Source organism: Somniosus microcephalus, chromosome 1, assembly GCF_052327205.1.
Source record: "Somniosus microcephalus isolate GS21.2 chromosome 1, FLI_Smic_1.0, whole genome shotgun sequence".
Taxonomy (NCBI): Eukaryota; Metazoa; Chordata; class Chondrichthyes; order Squaliformes; family Somniosidae; genus Somniosus; species Somniosus microcephalus.
In genome coordinates, this window is record NC_140987.1 from 252,560,859 (window position 1) to 252,569,236 (window position 8,378).

Sequence of the window (8,378 nt, forward strand, 5' to 3'; positions counted from 1 at the left end):
ACCGCCCAACAAAGAAAAATGTCTAATGCCACAGTCACAGTGCTTTAAAATAGAGATGTTACTGGGAAATGTGAATTTCCGCTAGAATGCATCATGTGTTCGCTAATGACAAACCCCCAAAAAGCTGCTTAATACTTGAGTATATAAGGTTAGAGTTAAGCTTAAACGTCAGTATGAACTATGTTGCTGCTATATATAAAGAACTTGCATTTATATAGCGCCTTTCACAACCTCAGGACGTCCCAAAGGTTTTACAGCCAATGAAGTACTTTTGAAATGTAGTCACTGTTGTAATGTACAAAACACAGCAGCCAAATTGTGCACAGACAGCACTCTGATAATGACCATGGCCCTGAATTTCGGGCGGATGCCTCCAATCGGAAAACAATCTACAAACCTACCTGCTCGTTCTGTAAATCCCGAGGCTTGCGATCCTGGGCCTCTCCTATTGGAAATGCGCAGAGGCCCAGATATCCCAGGGGCGCAGGCGGTTCGCAAGCACCCCAGGATCACGTGGGCCAGGCGAACCAATCAAAGAAGTGAATCCCCCTTCATACTTTTGACAGGCCTGTAAGGACATAAATGTCAAAAGTATGAATGGGGATCACATTTAAAAACACACTAAAACATTAAATAATTTTTTTAATTACATAATTAAAATTACATTTAATTGAATATTTTTTTTAATTAATTTTTTGGAAAAAGTTTTTACAGGGCTAAAAATAAACTTACCGTTTGAAGATTATTTTAAATTTATAAATGAGTTATCAAATTTAATTTTTCTATTTTTCAACACTCAAGGATTCTATGGCCTTTCAGCCAGCGGAAGTTGTGCAAAAAGCGCAACTCTCCACCCGCAGAGACACCTTTCCCGGGCAGGCAGATGATCTGTCAAGAGAATTCTTGACAGTTCACAAGTGCCGGTTTTCATGCCTTCGCATGCCTGAAACCGGCACTTGCGAGGCCCCGACGGGTGCGTACACACCTTGTACGCAGCCGTGAGGGTCGGAAAATCCAGCCCCATATATTCTGCATTTTTAGTGATGTTGGTAGAGGGATCAATATTGGCTAGGATACCGGGGAGAGCTCCCCCTGCTCTTTTTTGAAATAGTGGCCGTGGGATCTTTTAAGTCCCCCAGATGGCAGACAGGGCCTTGGTCTTAATATCTCACCCGAAAGACTGCACCTCCCCCAGTGCAGCGTTCCCTCAGTACTGTAGTTGTAAATGTTATATATTTGGAGTTGTAGTTGCCATGGATGATGCTGATAACTGGAGTTACAAGAAACTCAATAGACTAACGAGGGTAGCATCTAAGTGTTATCTGATCTTGCAAAATACAGTAAACATGTTCAACTAATCTTTATGAATGTTTCATAATCACTGTTGTGTTTAAAACTCATTGCACATTGATAATTTTAGAAAACATTATGGGCCAGAATTTGCAGTTGGAGGCGTACCTCCAGTTCTGACGAAAGGTTATCGATCTGAAATGTTAACTGTTTCTGAAGAGATGGTGCCCGACCTGCTGAGTATTGCCAGCATTTTGTTTTTATTTCAGATTTCCAGCATCCACAGTATTTTGCTTTTGTATTAGGGGGGAACATTGTTAGCACTGTTGAGCTCTGGAACAGGCTGTCACAAAGGATCATATTACTTGATTACTCAGGCAGATCCAATTACACATTCCAGACAAACTGCTGGGTGTGTCTTGACCAATCAGAAATCTGGTCTTGCCCTCCAAGGGGACCAATCAGAATCAAATCAAAATCAAATCAAATCAACTTTTATTGTCATTGTTAGTGCACAAGTGCAGTACAACGAAATGTAGGCTTGCGGCTCCCGAGAGTGTACAATTTGGATTAGGACACTTAAACATTCAACATACATTTATACATTTGGCTTGCAGTATATTAGCATAAATATGACCATAATAAAGTGCATTGGCAGATGTGCAGGCTTTAGTGTTTATTTGTGGAGTTCAGTAGGGTGACAGCCCTGGGAAAGAAGCTATTCCTAAATCTGGTCGTACGGGTGCGAATGCATCTGTAGCGTCTTCCAGATGGTAGGAGGGCGTACAGACTGTGGCTGGGGTGGGTAGGGTCTTTGATGATGGACCGTGCCCTCCGTAGGCAGCGTTTCTGATATATATGCTCTATGGTCGGTAGCCGGGTGCCGGTAATGCGTTGGGCAGTTTTGACTACCCACTGCAGGGCTTTCCGGTCATGGGAGCTACAGCTGCCATACCATACCGTGATACAGTTTGTCAGCATGCTCTCTATAGTGCAGCGGTAGAAGTTAGAGAGGATCAGGGGTGACAGATTACATCCCTTCAGCCTCCTCAAGAAATATAGGTGCTGCTGGGCCTTCTTCACCAGAGAGGAGGTGTTGAGGGACCAGGAGAGGTCTTCCGTGATGTGGACTCTGAGGAACTTAAAGCTGGCCACCCTTTCCACCTCCAGCCCATTGATGTGGATGGGGGTGTGACTTCCGCCTACTACCGTGGTGTCATCTGCAAACTTGATGATGGTGTTGGAACCATTAACAGCCACACAGCCGTGGGTGAAGAGGGAGTAGAGGAGGGGGCTCAGCACACATCCTTGTGGGGCCCCCGTGTTCAGGGTCGGGGGGGGGGGAGGTGTGGTTACCTAATTTGACAGACTGGGGTCTGTTTGTTAGGAAGTCCAGGGTCCAGTTGCAGAGGGAAGTGTTCAGGCCAAGAGTTTGGAGTTTGGTGGCCAGCTTGTTGGGGACGATAGTGTTGAATGCTGAGCTGTAGTCTATGAACAGCATTCTGATGTAGGTCTCCTTACCATCTAGGTGATTCAGTGCCGAGTGTAGAGCAGTTGTGATTGTATCCTCCGTTGATCTGTTTGCACGATAGGCAAACTGGTGTTGGTCAAGGGAGGCAGGAACACTGGCTTTGATGTGGGCTAAGACCAGTCTCTCGAAACACTTCATTATGATGGGTGTGAGTGCGACAGGTCGATAGTCGTTCAGACACGTCACAGCCGCTTGTTTAGGCACAGGATTGATGGTGGCGGTCTTGAAGCATGTAGGGACTACTGCCTGGGCCAATGACAGATTGAAGATGGCGGTGAAGACATCAGCCAGCTGATCAGCACATTCCTTGAGTACCCATCCAGGGATGCTATCCGGTCCAGCAGCCTTTCGTGTGTTCACTCTGCGTAGAGCGCCCCTTACGTCGGAGGTCGACAGAGTGAGCACCTGGTCTTCCGGGGGTGGCAAGGCTTTGGTAGCTGGCTCCTTGTTGTCCCTGTCGAAGCGAGCGTAGAAGTTGTTAAGCTCCTCCGGAAGGGAGGCGTCGCTGACCGGGGGACTGGTGTTTTTGCCCTTGTAGTCAGTGATGGACTGGATGCCTTGCCACATGCGCCGGGGGTCCGAGTTGTTGCGGAAGTGATCCTCTATCCGCAGTGTCTGTTTCCTTTTGGCAGTCCTGATACCCTTTTTTAGGTTGGTCCTAGCTGCACTGTAAGCCGCCGCGTCGCTAGATTTAAATGCTGCGTCGCATGCTTTCAACAGTGAGCGGACCTCTCCATTCATCCAGGGTTTCTGGTTGGGGTATGACCTGATATTTTTGTGGGTCGTGATGACCTCGACGCAGCTGTTGATGTAGAATAGCACTGTGGATGCGTATTCCTCGATGTCATTATGGGCAAACATGCCCCAATCAGTGCGTTCGAAGCAATCCTGAAGCTCCGATACTGTCCCCTCTGGCCATACTTTCACTGCTCTCATTGATGTTCTCTCTCTTTTGATGAGCGGTTTGTATGCTGGGGCTAGAAACAGGGAGAGGTGGTCAGACTTCCCAAGGTGGGGGCAGGGAATGGCCTTGTAAGCGTCTACAATGCTCGTGTAGACTTGATCCAGTGTGTTCTCCCCTCTTGTGGGGCAGGAGACATTCTGGTGGAATTTCGGTAGTACAGTTTTTAGGTTTGTGTGATTGAAGTCCCCCGCCACGATAAAAGCTCTGTCTGGGTGCGCAGTTTGTTGTTCGCTGATGGCCCTGTAGAGGTCCTTCAGTGCTAGTTTGGCATTAGCGTGTGGTGGGATGTAGACCGCAGTGATGATAACATTCGTGAATTCCTGAGGCAGGTAGAAGGGTCTGCACCTTACCATGAGGAATTCCAAATCAGCCGAGCAGGATCTATCAATTATATCAGTGTTAGTGCACCAGGCATTGTTGGTGTAAATGCACAAACCGCCTCCCTTGCTCTTACCGGAGTCTGCAGTTCTGTCGGCGCGGAAGAACTGGTGTTATAAATAAAAATAACAGAAAATGCTGGAAAAACTCAGCAGGCCAGGCAACATCTGTGGAGAGAAATTAGAGTTGACGTTTCGGGTCGAAACCCTTTTTCAAAACTGGAAAGGAAATAAAATAGATTGAAGGCAGGGCTGCGATAGAACAAAAGAAGTAAAAGAGACATTAAGAGGTATTCAAAACCAGACGACATGGTAATAGGACCGTGGAGACAAAAGATGGCTGAGATTAGGTGTGAAGTGTACTGGCAGGATGAGACAGAGCTGCCATGTGGGAGAGAGAGATAAAAAGGAAAGGGGGGGGGGAAGGGAAGACCCAAAACAAAGGGGTGGAAAAAAATATAAGTAAAAATGTAATAGGGGCCGAGGTTATGATCTGGAATTGTTGAACTCGATATTGAGTCCGGAAGGCTGCAAAGTGCCTAATCGGAAGATGAGGTGCTGTTCCTCGAGTTTACGTTGAGCTTCCGTGGAACAATGCCAGAGGCCAAGGACGGTGAGGTCCGAGTGGGAATGGGGCGGTGAATTAAAATGACAGGTGACCGGAAGCTCGGGGTCACCCTTACGGACTGAACGGAGGTATTCCACAAAGCGGTCACCCAATCTTCGTTTGATCTCCCCAATGTAGAGGAGACCACATTGTGAGCAGCGAATACAGTATACTAGATTGCGAGAAGTACAAGTAAATCGCTGTTTCACCTGGAAGGGGTGTTTAGGGCCCTGGACAGTGTGAAGGGGGGTGGTATAGGGGCAGGTGTTACATCTCCTGCGCTTGCACAGGAAGGTGCCAGGCAAAGGGGAAGGGCTGTTGGGGGTGATAGAGGAGTGGACTAGGGTGTCTCGGAGTGAGCGGTCCCTACGGAATGCTGAAAGGGGAGGGGAGGGGAAGATGCATTTGGTGGTGGGATCACTTTGGAGGTAGCAGAAATGGCAGAGGATGATCCGTTGAATGTGGAGGCTGGTGGGGTGAAAGGTGAGGACAAGAGAAACCCTATCGTGGTTCCGGGAGGGAGGGGCAGGGGTGAGGGCAGAAGTGCGGGAGATAGAATGGACATGGTCGAGGGCCGCGTCAACCACGGTAGAGGGGAATCCTCTGTTGCGGAAAAAGGAAGACATGTCAGAAGCATTGGTGTGGAAGGTGACATCATCGGAGCAGATATGGCGGAGACGGAGAAACTGTGAGAATGGAATAGAGTCCTTACAGGAGGCGGGGTGGGAGGAAGTGTAGTCCAGGTAGCTGTGGGAGTCAGTGGGCTTGTAGTGAATATTGGTCGATAACCTATCCCCAGAGATGGAGACGGAGAAGTCGAGGAACACCTCCCCCCTTCCCACTGTCCAGGGCCCCAAACACTCCTTCCAGGTGAAACAGCGATTTACTTGTACTTCTTGCAATCTAGTATACTGTATTCGCTGCTCATGATGCTCTACATTGGGAAGACCAAACGCAGATTGGGTGACCGCTTTGCGGAACACCTCCGTTCAGTCCATCAGGGTGACCCCGAGCTTCCGGTCGCCTGTCATTTTAATTCACCGCTCCATTCCCACTCGGACCTCACCGTCCTTGGCCTCTTGCATTGCTCCACGGAAGCTCAACGTAAACTCAAGGAACAGCACTTCATCTTCCGATTAGGCACTTTGCAGCCTTCCGGATGCAAGAGTTCAACAATTTCACATCATAACCTAGACCCCTATTACATTTTTACTTAAATTTTTTCCACCACTTTGTTTTGGGTCTTCCCTTCCCCCCACCCCCCTTTCCTTTTTTTCCCTCTCCCACATGGCAGCTCTGTCTCATCTTGCCAGTACACTTCACACCTAATCTCAGCCATCTTTTGTCTCCACTTATCCTATTACCATTTCGTCTGGTTTTGAATACCTCTTAATGTCTCTTTACTTCTTTTGTTCTATCGCAGCCCTGCCTTCGATCTATTTTATTTCCTTTCCAGTTTTGAAAAAGGGTTTCGACCCGAAACGTCAACTCTAATTTCTCTCCACAGACGTTGCCTGGCCTGCTGAGTTTTTCCAGCATTTTCTGTTGTTATTTCAGATTTCCAGCATCTGCAGTATTTTGTTATCGTACTGGTGTTATAAATAGTTACAGCCTTTAGGCAACATAAAATACCCTATGGCACTGTTTGAAGAGCAGTGGAGTTCTACAAGTCTACTGGCCACCTTTTATCCTTCTACCACCATCAAAAAATGAACTTATCATTTAGCTCATTGCTGTTTAGCTGCCACATTTGCTTTAATAACAAGTGAATACACTTCAAAAGCAACTAATTGGCTGTAAATCACTTCAGGACATCTGAGGCAATATAAATGTAAGCTTTCTTTTAATAAATATTTTATTCCATCACTAACGCACACACTGTTCATGAAAAAAATACACAAAGACTCCAGATTTAAAAAAAATATATAAATTTTACCTGGTAAGGGACTTTGAAATATTTCCTCTAGCTTTTCTTTAAATAATTTTGAAAAACTTTAGAACAGAAACTACTAGAAGATTCCAGTACAGCTGACTGAACAGGACTGATGCATCCTAGGACATTGGATACACTGCACATGCTCAGTCTGCACGACCCGAGAGGCAGAGGCCTTCAGTTAAAGCCAAACCTTTTACGAGAACATTAAAAGACAAACAACAATTTGATGGAATAATTTAATGTTTTTTGAGAAATATACAATTTTTGTTTAAATCCTTATTGGACATCAGAAATTTCAATTATTGAACAAAAAAAGTATTTTTCTTTGCAGAAAACCTTTTGCACAATTTGAGAGAACTCAATGGCAGTTGTTCCCATCACTAACATTGCTCATCTTGGCGAGAAGGAAACTCATGACAAAATCCAAGGAATTGGGGGTCGAATTTACCATGAAAATCCCAGATAATGGTATAAACAGCAAGGTTATGGGGGAAAACCCCCACAGAAACTTTATCCATTGGACTTTTTAAGCTAAGTGCAGTAAGTATAATTCGCAGTATATCTGAAGAAATAAACACAACATTGTTGTAATGGCTTGGTGGCTTGGAATTAAATTTACTGATAAATGTTAGACATCCTGGAGAGATATATGTTGGACATCTTGGAGAGTTAAGAGTTTAACAATCGAACTCCTTTGTTAAACAGGATGACATTGAAGTGTCGTAAAAGGAATGCATGATCAGGCTTTCCGATATAAACAGGATGACACTGAAGCGTTGTGAGGAGAAAGCATGGCTTGTCTTCTTATTTCCATACACAAGCACTTTACATATAAGTGTGGGGTAATAAAACAGGGGCAGCGAGTCCTTTTGCTAAAGATAACAGTAGGTAAAGGAAGTTTTGTTTAAGGGAAATGGTTCCGAGGTAAACAATTGCAAACTGTTTACATAGATAGTCTGCTTTCAGAGGATTTTGGAAATATATACGTCATTTTGACATTTTCCTTTGATGTAGTTAAAATATGGAGTACTAGCTGGAGTGCCCGGCGGGGCCGAGGGTTTTTTGAGGGCATGTTGTTGTTGAGAGAGAGAGACAGGAGAGAGCGAGAGAGAGAGACACACACAGGAGGGGTGGGAGGAGGGGGTGGGGGGAAAGAGGGGGTGGGGGGAAGGGGGTGGGGGGAAAGGGGTGGGGGGGTAAAATGAGGGGGCGAGGGAAGGGGATGTGGGGGAGGGGGGTGGGAAGGAGGGGGAGGGGGGAGGAAGGAGGGGGAGGGGGGAGGAAGGAGGGGGAGGGGGGGAGGAAGGAGGGGGAAAGGGAGGGGGGAGCCAGCAGACCCTCTCCCCTCTGCCAGTGTTGAGAGTTGCGCTGCCGGCGGCAGTTGGAGAGCGCCAGGCACCTGGGTTCGAATCCGGCCTCGGGTGACTGTCTGTGTGGAGTTTGCACATTCTCCCCGTGTTTGCGTGGGTTTCCTCCGGGTGCTCCGGTTTCCTCCCACAGTCCAAAGATGTGCAGGTTAGGTTGATTGGCTATGATAAATTGACCCTTAGTGTTAGGGGGATTAAAATATGTGGGGTTATAGGGTGGGATATGTGTTGGTGTAGGGGTTACGGGGATCGGGTGGGATATGTGTCGGTGCAGGCTCGATGGGCCGAAATGGCCTCTATCTGCAC